Source organism: Tupaia chinensis, unplaced genomic scaffold, assembly GCF_000334495.1.
Source record: "Tupaia chinensis unplaced genomic scaffold, TupChi_1.0 Scaffold144106_1, whole genome shotgun sequence".
Taxonomy (NCBI): Eukaryota; Metazoa; Chordata; class Mammalia; order Scandentia; family Tupaiidae; genus Tupaia; species Tupaia belangeri.
This window is the reverse complement of record NW_006203960.1, coordinates 11,908-24,448: the sequence shown is the minus strand read 5'-3', so window position 1 is coordinate 24,448 and position 12,541 is coordinate 11,908. Positions and strand designations below refer to the sequence as shown.

General features: G+C 35.5%; 1 pseudogene; it reads right to left on the bottom strand.

The window, feature by feature from the left end:
• Nucleotides 1-11,135: 11,135 nt before the first annotated feature.
• On the bottom strand, nt 11,136-12,062 carry LOC102485160 (olfactory receptor 4C16-like; annotated as a pseudogene).
• Between the last annotated feature and the right edge of the window lie 479 nt (nt 12,063-12,541).

Sequence of the window (12,541 nt, the reverse complement as noted above, 5' to 3'; positions counted from 1 at the left end):
GCACATGCCCTATAGCAAAAACATCTCAAAAAAAAAAAAAAAAGAATTGAACTTCCTTCTCAACATTTTTGGGGCAAAGAAACTAACTCAGTATATAAGAACTGCTTGTTTCATTTTATTACTGGTTTGTATTTGAAAGTTTCTTTTTTTTTGAGTAAGTAAATTTTTTGTGTAATGATATTCCAATATAATATTTATTTCTTTAGTTATTATGATAACCTATACATTACTCATGAGATTTTTCTTTCTTCTTTACATATAGTAAGTGCTTACATGTGTGGGGCTAAAATATGATATTTTCTTATGAGAATATGTTTAAAGATTAAATCTGAGTTCTTAGCATACACATCATCTTAGCCTTTTTTTTAATTAAGGTTTTTGCTGTAGAGTACTTGAGCTTGTCAGAGAGACAGAGAGCCAGAAAATGAGAAATCACCCCCAAAGGGGAGGGCTACACTGCAATCTTTTCCCAGCAATTTCTTTTATGGACTTTGAGCAGGCATGTACATGTGCCTGGATGAGTTTCTAGTGGCTACATCTGGGACTTGAACCATTGTTAATCATGTGCGAATTCAAAACCTTATTCACTACACCTCCTTTAGGCCTATCATCATGTCAATCACTTGTCATTTCTTTGTATCTGGAACATTCAAAAATCTATTTTTAGTTATCCTGAAATATTCACTAAGTTGTTGTTAACTATATCCCACCAACTGCATTTTCACTAGAAAACTTCCCTTTATTTATTTGTAATTTTGTTTCTACTGATCAACATCCCTCTATTCCATGTCTTCCTCAACTTTTTTCAGCCTACAGTAATCATCCTTCCTCTGAAAAAGATTCTTCATGTGGTATCACAAACTCTCTTTATGCATTTAGTGTATTGGAGCTTAAACAACAAAATTCAGACTCTGAGGCACAAAAGGAAAATAATGGATGTTAGTAAAACTATATTTAAAATTTAAATATAGTAGAGATATAACACATTTTCTGATACTGAAGTGCACAAAGGTAGGGCATGCTTTGAAATGAAAAATGGTATGAGCTATTCCATTTGCATTTGAATGATGTCAATAAAATAAATAAAGTAACTATAGGCCTTTAGACAACATTTTTGATACTTGTCTTCATTTCGTGGGACTAGGGATAACCCACCACTGCTGTAAGAAGCTCCTTTTTCTCTATATTTTCTTTGTCCTATTACCCCTGTTAAAGGGTTATATGGCTTTGCAAGTTGATCTACCAATAGAATTTTCATGTCCAAAGTGAGTAGGGCAGATTAACAGCTGTACTGGAGATGTGCAGGCCATGGGCTATGTCATGAACCTTTAATACTTACTGATTCCATGGCACTAAAGTGTGTCACATTTTTAGTATTTGTTACCAGGTTCCATTTCTTTCATACTCTTGTTCCTCATTATTAAATGGGAAAATCTTACCAATCCCAACCATTTCTTCCTGTGAAAGATGAGCTTTTAACAATCTCATTATAATGAGTTTTTGTGAGCTCACTTCCTTTTGTTTTCTATGACATAATGAAGCCTAGTGTTCACACTGTTGTCCCCAACCTGACTTGTCATGAACAACAGTCTGTATTAGACAACGAAAAAGTAACTCTTTCATCACTGCTTTATATAATATCCTCCTTGAGTGTATATAGACACACAAATAAACCTTTCCCAGGGCTTTGTGTTGATTTGCATTTCAAATGAATGGTTGAATGTAGAAATGATAGATGGAAAAAATAATCTCAAATGCAAATGAATAAATCATGATTGGACATAGAAGCTATACAGAGGAAGAAAAAGTGGACAGTTTTATGTATTTCAAAAGTACTAACAGTCAAATTAAAACTGGGGGGACTAGCAAGTAGCATAGTGGTTGACGCACTGGATTCCCACATGATTGACCATGGTTTGAGTCCCAGACCTGGCAGCTTTCTTTCTTAGTATCTCTCCCTCTTTTTATCTCTGTCCCTCTCCTGTGAGCACACATGCCCAATAGTATTAATAATATAAGAAGAAATAATATAAGTACTTCTGTTAAAAAATTAAAAGTGGAAATGAAAATTCAATTTTATTTACATTTCTGCAACACCATATTCATCCAATGGATAATATTGTAATGACTACTCTTTATCTTTTATCATTGATTAAAAGTGAAATTGAATTGCGTTTATCCCTGTATCTTAGTAATAAATAGAGTAGATTATATGCTCAATGTCTTTTTGCTTATAACATATGTGTCTCACTTAAATAGTACAGTTAGGTATTTCTATAGAAAATTTTTGATAGGAAAGACAAAAGGTCAGAGAAATAAATCCCTTGAGGTTGTTTTGGTAAGAGTACCAGAACTAAGGTTTTAAAACACTTCTGTATGTCTCCCAAGTTAGTAATAAATGCAATTATCCTACTTTAATATGAGTTAATACACACACACACACACACACACACACACACACACACACACACAAAATAGGAAATTGATGTAGTAGTCATGAACTGTACCTATAAGCTCAAAGGTCAAAATCTATAAATCTAAATCCAGACTTCATCACTTTATAGGTTTTTAACTTTAAGTTAAAAAAAGGATGTTAAGTCTTACACTTTATTTTTAACTATATCAGAAGTGAAAATAATCCCCATTTTACTGGCTTATCATAAGCATTAAAGAGATCATATTATTAAAAATCTTGAAAAAACAGAATGAAACATATGCTATCATAATCACACAATGAATTTTTTAAAATAATAATAATTAAAATTGATGTTTTTTATTAGTAGACATAATTTATATTCATTATCAGAGTTTTATCACATATTCAGAGAAGATAAGTATAATAGGACAAAGTTTAATTGAAAATATTAGTCAAGTTTTATTTTAATAAGATTAAAGAAAACTAAAAAATGTTCAGTTCATTGGTGTTATTAAAAAATGTTGGACATGATGGACATATTTATTGTACTAATTGATCATTAGACAGTGCATACATGTATTCAAAAATATGTAATTAGGGAAATGAACATTAAAACAAGATATCACTACACGCCTATTAAAATACCCAAACCCAAAGCTGTTAAACCAAATGCTGGTGGGGATGTACTTTAGAAAATGGTTTAGCAGTTTCTTACAATCTCAGACATACTTTTACCATATAATTCAGAAATTATCTAATTCAATGGTTATTGGTTCTCTTAGAAAAGAATGATGTTAACATTTATGGGTTTTTTTTTGGTGACTTAATTCTTTTGGGAACGTGGACTACTGAACTAATTTAACAGAATAAATAAGCAATGAAATTCAATTCATGTCTTGGAACTTTTCTTAGAACCCAGAGGTTGAAGTTGGTTTTGTGGTGTTTTTTTCTTCTACACATTCTTCTAGGAAATCTCATCAAGCTGACAATTTCCCCCAGCAACCTGTTCAAGCTCCCTATGGTTTCTTTCTCAATTATTTGTTTTTTTTTTTTGTAGACAATTGTCGCTCTGTATTCACAGCTGCCAATGTGATTGTTGACATTTTCACAAAATAAAAACTATTTACAATGTGGGTTGCTGGCTGTAACTATTTGGGGAAATATTTTGGATGCACTGAGATCTTGATCTTATTGTAAAGACCTATGATTGTTATTGTTATGTGGATATCTGTAAGCCCCTACATTATATGACCATCATGGAGCAGGAGAGATGCAATAAAGTTATTGAGGACATGGAGTAGGCAGGTACTTACACTCTAGTATCCAACTACTGTTTTGTGGACCCATTGAGATTGGTCACTACTTTTGTGATGTCCACTATGTGATAAAACTTTTCCACACAGACACATATATTAATGGGGTTATTATGACAGCCAACAGTGGTGCCATTGCCCTGGGGATGTTACTTTGTTATCTTGCTCTTCTCCTATACCATCATCCTGGTCCCCCTGAAAAAGCAGTCAGCAGAAGTACTCTCTCCTTATACATAAGTAGATTCTTTCTCTCTATCAGCTTTGATGAATAGGTGACAATGACTCAATCAACAGGGTAACTAACAATTTACAGCAGTCCTATTGTGTAAAGTGACCTTTAAGAAAATCTAAAGAGATTAAATAAAAATGAAGTCAGCTTTGATGAATAGGTGACAATGACTCAATCAACAGGGTAACTAACAATTTACAGCAGTCCTATTGTGTAAAGTGACCTTTAAGAAAATCTAAAGAGATTAAATAAAAATGAAGTCAGCTTTGATGAATAGGTGACAATGACTCAATCAACAGGGTAACTAACAATTTACAGCAGTCCTATTGTGTAAAGTGACCTTTAAGAAAATCTAAAGAGATTAAATAAAAATGAAGTCAGCTTTGATGAATAGGTGACAATGACTCAATCAACAGGGTAGTTGTCTGTAGTCAGCAGTCCTATTGTGTAAAGTGACCTTTAAGAAAATCTAAAGAGATTAAATAAAAATGAAGTCAGCTTTGATGAATAGGTGACAATGACTCAATCAACAGGGTAACTAACAATTTACTGACTTGCATCTTTGGGAAACTGTATTTCCTTCAATGTTTGAACTAAATCTTATCCCATTTCTATCTACAGATTCCAGAGAGAATCATTCTTTACGAACATTTCTTTTTCCTTTTTAATTTTTGCCATATGATGCATGTGCTCTCTGAAGAGAGACAGAGAGAGAGAAATTGAGAAATCATCCCTCAGGGGAGATGACCATTTAAAAATCTCTTTTCCATTTTCCCCTTGGGAGTTTGGGGACACAGGTATATGTGACAGGTATGGTTTTCAAGTCTCCAGGTTCAGGACTCGAACCATGATTAGCTATGTGGGAGCCCAGTATCTTAATCACCATGCCACCTGCTAGTCCCAAAGATATTTTTCTTAATTTAACTGGTATTTTCCCTGGTGATATATTCCTTCTTTATCATAAGACCCAACAGAGCCATTTATTTATTTATTTATTTATTTATTACATAGAAAAAGGGGGCTAACAGGTGATGTGGTTAAGGGTGTTTGACACACACATGGCTGACCACACTTTGAATCCTGGAACTGGAGCCATGTTTGCTTTCTCTCTCTCTCTCTCTCTCTCTCTCTCTTTGTACCTCTCTGGTCAAGTTAAAATAAATAAATAAAGTTAAAGAAAAATAATTTTTAAAAACTAGCAAATGAATATATTAGTGATTATCTCTGCTATTGTTTCATTTTCTTTTCCCCAAATCTCTTTATTCAGATTACTGTTTACACCTGGGTTTGACTTTATGATTATGGGAGTTTTTTTTGTTTTTGTTTTTGTTTTTTGTGTTTTTTTTTGCTACAGGGAGCGTGCACTCACCAGAAAGAGAGAGAGAGACAGAGATACAGAAAGCAAGAAATCACCTCCTAGGGGGGATGGCCATGCCACGATCTCTTCTCCTCCACTCTCCTCTTGGGATCTTGGGAACGCACGCTCATGCGTCCAGAGTGAGTTTAAGCCACCGGGTCCAGGACTTGGATCGCAGTCGACTACATGGGAGTTTAGCGACATAGCCATTACACTAACTGCTGGTCCCTTGACTTTATGATTATGGAAAGGGAATGTAAACATTATTCATTTTAAAGACTGCATACAGTGCTTTTAAATGATATCTAATATTGACACATTCTCCTAATTAAAGGAGAAAAGAAAAAGCCACGGTGCATATGGATTGGAAATTATAAGTTACAGTTCTTGCCCTGAATCAATGTAAATCCATGTTTATTTTCTCCACATGGATGTAAACTCTGGATCTCTGTGTGCTTCCATCTTCTCAATTTTAAAATGAAAATAAAGTCAGTACTTCCCAAACTTTGCTGTCTACTGGCATCATCTTGAGAGATATTTTTCGAAGAGGTTTTTGCTATAGGGTGTGTGTGCTTGCCAGACAGACAGAGAGAGAGACAGAAAGATAGAAAGCGAGAAATCACCCCCCAGAGGGGATGGTCACGCCGCAATCCCTTCTCCTTCATTCTCCTCTCGGGATCTTGGGCACACACGCACACACACCCAGTGTGAGTTTAAGCCACCAGGTCTGGGACGCGAACCACGGTGGACTATGTGGGAGTCCAGCAACATAGCCATTATGCTAACTGTTGGTCCCGAGAGAAGTTCTTTTAAGTATCACTAATATGTTTATATTTTCTACTTATAATACAATGTTTATGAAAAACATAAAATACAAATCAATTACTTATATATACTGTTAAGATTGAATCTTTTTAAAATTATTTTATTCTTTCTCTTTCTTTCTTTCATTATTTATTTGAATTTGAACAGAGAGGGACAGAGTGAGTGAGAGAGAGAGAGAGAGGAAGTGAGAAAGCAAGCTGACAGGTCTTAGACTTGAACCACCATCAGCCATGTGAGAACCCAGTGCCCTTAGCCACCCCACCACCTGCCAGCCCCAAGACTTAATCTTAAAACTGTTTCAACTTAAGTAAAATATTAGCCTCTTAAATACAACATTTTTCTCACTGCTAATGAACAATAACCCAAACTTGAAAATGAACATCCAGCATTTCTTGGTGTGTCTCAGGAAGTCCTATATCCTTTCAGTTTTGAAGAATCAATCATGAAGAGGCTTGCTGTTATTTCAGCAGATGACAGTTGGGAAATTTCAGTCCATGGGAAAAGGGGTCACTCAGTCCACTAGCTGCACTGACTCTCAGATGGAGTTGAAATGGGTGAAAACAACCTGCCAGCTCAGGAGACCTGCATGGATGGGAGGGAGCAGTGTTGTTCTAAGACCCAGTCTCACTCCTTGGGAAAAAACTTCAAGACTGGTCTCTGCCTCCCAGCAAATTTGCAAAAGTTCCTTGTGATGTGATGATTCTTAAGTGAGACTCAAACAATGTTAGCATTTCCACCATCTCCTTTAAAAAAAAAAAAGATAACACAATCTATTAGAAGAGATTCTGACCCAGTATATCAGAGTAATGAAATCTACCAAAAACTGTATTTTAAATAAGCTCTGCTGATAAATCACATATCATTAGTGGCACAGCTGGGAACTTGAATTTGGGAACACTGGAACTAGATGGTTCTTCATGCTCCCCTTACCAGTACATTTTCATAAAATAGTGAAGAGAGAGTCTTCTGAGCTCTCTGAGAAACACTCTTGGTTTGTCAGTTCTCTGGCCTTAGATACTAACATTCTCACAACGTTGAGTCTTCTAATCTCTCAATACTATATCAAGAAATGCCAATAAATGGAATTTGTAAATATATACATTTACACAACGAAGGGGAATTAACATTACAAATACATTGGCCACTTTGTGTTAATGTGACTGGATCCCACATGGCTAGCTATGTAGTTTGAGTCTTTGACTCAGTGGCTAGAAAAACAGGCATGTGGGCCTGAAATCCTGAGAGGAGAATGGCGAAGGTACTAACGAGTGGCCATGCCACCTGTTGGGTACATTTTCACTTTGTCTCAACGAAGGGGAATTAACATTACAAATACATTGGCCACTTTGTGTTAATGTGACTGGATCCCACATGGCTAGCTATGTAGTTTGAGTCTTTGACTCAGTGGCTAGAAAAACAGGCATGTGGGCCTGAAATCCTGAGAGGAGAATGGCGAAGGTACTAACGAGTGGCCATGCCACCTGTTGGGTACATTTTCACTTTGTCTCTCTCTGTCTTTCTCTCTCTTTCTGTGTCTCTCACTGGTGAGTGCACACATCCCATAGGAGGGAAAAAAAAGAAATATTTCCAATAGAAGAATCTTAAACTGATTTTAGTGTAAGGAGATTATTTTGGATTATCCAGGTTGGCCCAGTATACTCACGAGGGTTTTAGAAATAGAAAAGGGGAGCAGAAAAGGAAATCAGATGGAGATGTAACCAGGGAAAATAGCCAATACATGCAACACACTTATTTCAAAGATGGAGTTAAGAAGTCACAAATGCAGAAAGTCACAAAGCCTGGAGGAACTAGAAAATCCAAGGAAAGTGTATCCTCTAATACTTCCAGAAGGGAATACAGTTCTGCTGCGTTTAGCACAGTGAAATCTGAGTAAGACTTCCAGTCTATAGCTCTGTAAGATAATAAATCTGATATTTCAAATTACAAAGTTGGTGTTAATTTGTTGCAGTGACAATAAAAAATAAAAAAGAAAGCAAAAACAGCTACTCTATTGTACATGCTTTAAAGAGTCAACATCACATGATTTTATCAAAATATTTATCATTCTGAGCACTGTCATAACAAAGTACAATATTTGGGTGTCACAAACAACAGAAACTTAATGTCTCATAGTTCTAGAGGCTAAAGGTTTGAGAGTCACAGATCATCAGCAGGGGTTTTTTTTTTGAGATTTTTATTATAGGGCACCTGTGCTCAATGGAGAGAGAGAGACAGAGAGACAGAAATCGAGACATCACAACAATCCCTTCTCCTCCCTTTTGCTCAGAGAGCTTGAGCACGCACGCACACAAATCTGGTGTGAGTTGTAAATCACCAAGGCCAGGACTTGAACAGTGGTCGAATATGTGGGAGTCCAGCGACATAACCATTATTCCATCTGCTGGTCCCTGGGTGAGTTCTTAACAAGAGCTGTAAGGGAAATTTGTATCATACCTCTCTCCTGGCTTCTGATAGGTTACAGACAATCTTGGCATTTTTCAATTTATCTTCATTTTCCCATGGCATTATCTCTGTGTCAGTGTATGTCTCTATCTTCAAATTTCCCTTTTCAGAGGTAATACCAGATTAGGGTTCAACCCAAAAATTTAATTTTAACTAACTTACTTCTATAAAGATCCTGTCTCTAAATTAAGCACATTTGGAGGTATTGGAATCAGGATTCCAAAGTATCATCTCTTTGTGTGACACAATCAACCCATAACAATATTAAATTTCACATTGTGAGGGAGAGTTTCATGTCAAAAAGCTTTTTGTTTTTTCAGTCTCTAGACTTCTTTTCGGCCATCCCAAGTTAACACCTGCAATATCCACTCCCACAGTAAGGTGCTCTCCTAGTATATACCAGCATGTGTTAGTCAAGTCCTGCGATTTCCTCATGTATATTATCTCCTCCTAGAACAAGACTATATTCTCCTGCATGGACTCTCACTGGTACTTGTCTCTGGTCAGCTGTTGAAAAGCACTAAGGGTAGAGGAGTAAGTTTACGAGAACAAATATCATTGCATGACAGGCTCCTCCGATGAGGTAATAACATAGAATTTAGGCAAGATAATTTATGGGTTCTTGGATCTCACACTTCTTTACACAAGTGACTGTAGTTTAGTTCTTAGCTTTACATTCTTTCCCTTTTTTTTCCCTATAAAGACCTGACTTAAACCCAGAAATCTACTATAATAGGCAGAATAATGGCTGCTAAGTTGTCTGTAATCTGATAAACTGAATCTGTGAGCGAGCACACTCTCTGTTCGAAGATGTGTTGACAGTAGCTTTATACTGGCTACTATAGTGTGTTCATTCCAGAATCACCTCTCCACCATTTCTCCATCATGTTTGAATCAGAAACATAACTTCATGCCCAGAATGTTTTTAAAGCTACTGGTGCCAAGAGTCAAACTGTGGTTGCATATGGGATCTGTTTTCCTCAACAAATGGGATCAGGGCTGGCCCAAATATACAGTCCTTTCCATGTTTTCCTTGTTGAGATTAAACAAGACACAAGGTAAAACCCTGATATTAGGACTATAATACTGTGTAAACCTTACAATAGGAGTACAAAATTATAGCTATTTTGCAGTAATTAAACTCACAAAAATCTGAAAAATAGTGATACATGCACATTGATTGTGCAATGTGTATAGTTTTATATCCCCTCACAAAGAAAAGATGATCATTTACTAAAACTAAAGAAATTCTAAAGTTCCTTGTATAAGAACATATATACTAATTTATTACTGTAATTAAAATTAACAAGTCATAAATAGAAATGGAAGCCCTAAATAAAAATAAAACTTATATTTGGATTTCTATATGAAAAAATACAAATAATGAAGCTAGTCGAAGTCAGATAAATTTCAGTATTTCATGTAATTAGAAACTGTGGTACTGATGGATCATGACAAAGGTGATATTCATCTCCATTGCAGAAATACACTTTTCATTCAACATCTCCATCTTTTCTGTTCAGCTTACTTTTCAAGAGTAATACAATCACTAAGATAATTCATATAGGTGGTTCAACTGTTTCTGTTTCAAAGCCTAAAAATGTTTTTCTGGGTTACCTCTTATTGTTTCTATAATCTATAAATATTTACAGATGGTAGCATAAGCTAATTACAGCCATTTCTAGGTCATATAAATATGCCTACTTTAATTTAAAGTATCTATGTTACAATCATAACAGCCCTGTATTGCAAACAAATTAATATAAATAATGTGACCTAAGAGAAAATATAATGCATGCCCTCAAAATTGGAAAGAGTCAAATAAAGGACAAAAAGTAGATTTTGCAGAAAGAATAATTTTGTGACTACAATGAAAGTGAAAGTTTGGAAAAGTGAATTTTCTCTCATGTCCCTTCACTGTTACAGAAAGAACTGGATAAATACATAGTAAGATTTTAGAATATAACCCAAGAACTAAATGGGTGATTGCTTAGATTACATATAATGTAAAGTTTATAGCAGGAAGCTTCTGTAATTATTTGAATCTGCTATTCCTACTGAGTCAAGAATATTAATTAAGTTTATTATCAGACATATTGACATCAGAATATCTAATAACAAAAACCCTTTAAAAGAATGAAAAACTGCCAGGGTGTGGACATAATTGGTAAGTATACATGTAGTTAAATATTAGCAGTGAACTCTAAAAGACAAAATGGAGAAGGGCAGATAAACAACAAATCAATGTCACAAGTGACATTAGACGGGCAACATTGGCAGAAACACAGTAATGAATTACACTGAGAGAATGAGGCTTAGTACTTGCTTGTACCTCAGGCTGTCTCTTACTGCACATGAAACATATTCAGCAATAACCAGGGTATGTGTTGACATTACCTCTTTTCCTGAAGAAATTAACTCATCTCTCAAGATAGAAATACATTAAATCAACAGTAAAATATGATGTTCTCTATTGACTTCCTTTTTGCTCAATACAAACAATGAAGACAAATTTGAAAACTTGCTTCATTTTTACTTATCTGAGATCAATTTCTTGTTCCATAACCTCCTCATGGCATTTTTCACTTTTGTATTTCTCAGAGTATAAATCAGAGGGTTGAACAAAGATGTTCTAACTGTATAAAATACAACTATCATCTTATCCATAGGGAAACTGATTCCAGGACGTCTATATATAAATATGCAAGGTCCAAAGAACAAGATGACCACAATGATGTGGGAGATGGAGGTGGAGAGGGCTTTTCTCCTCCCTTCAGCACTGGGGTTTCTCAGAGAATGCAAGATGCTAACATAGGAGAATATCAGTATGATAGAAATCACTGTACAAATGGCCCCACTATAGAAACCAAGAGTACATTTATTACATATGTATCTGCACACACAAGTTTCAACAAGGGCTGCGAGTCACAGAAATAGTGATCAATCATATTGGGACCACAAAATTACAAACTCAAAGCAAGGAAAATCTAGTTAAAGAAAGTATACAGGACCCCACCCAAGCTATGGCCACCAATCTCCTGCAGACCCAGCAGCTCATGATGGTCATGTAGAGCAATGTCTTAAGGATGGGCACAAAGCAGTCAACAGTCATGAGCATAAGAATGAAGATCTCCGGGCAGCCAAAGAAATGAAACATAAATACATGGATTATGCACTCAGTGAATGAAATTGTGGTCTTCTTCAAAAGGGAATCAACAATTGTTCTAGGGGCTATGGACGTAGAGAAGCAGGTATCACATAAGGGTAGGTAGAAAATGAAAAATACATGGGACTCCCAAGTGCTTTACTGGTCTGGATGGTAGTAAGAATAAGCAAGTTACCCACCACCAATGTCCCCAAATAGAAAAGCAAAAAATGTTACAAACACTACTTTCTTCCTACAGGATCCTGTGTCAACCCAAGCAGAATGAACTCGGTCACATTATTATTCAGCTACATGGTTTCACGTATGAGGAAAAAGGGGCAAGTGTGAAATGATTCATCAGCAAAAAGTAAAAATAATTTATGATGTGTATGTGATGTTATGAAACATTTTAAACACTGAAATATTTAAATTAAATAATCCTCAACAGAAATTTTGTAGTTTCTAAATAAGTCATTTCAACTCTTGCATTCAATTTTAATGAATTCTTCATAGGATTATGAGTCTCAAACATTCTTATGAATATAATTATGTTCTACAGTATTGTTTAAATACAAGTTCTTGTTAACTTTGTCTTGATTTTGACTAGTTTTGACAATTTAATGCATGATAAATTAAAAAGTATAGATTTATTGAATATTAACTTCTTTTTTTCCTATATTTAATTGGAGGAGTCCAACCCGATGGGGCTCCAGGACCCGTCTGAGCCCCTTCACCTTTGAGCATCGCTTCTGGTCAGTTCAGTGAGCTGGCACGGGCGCGACCATACGCCCCC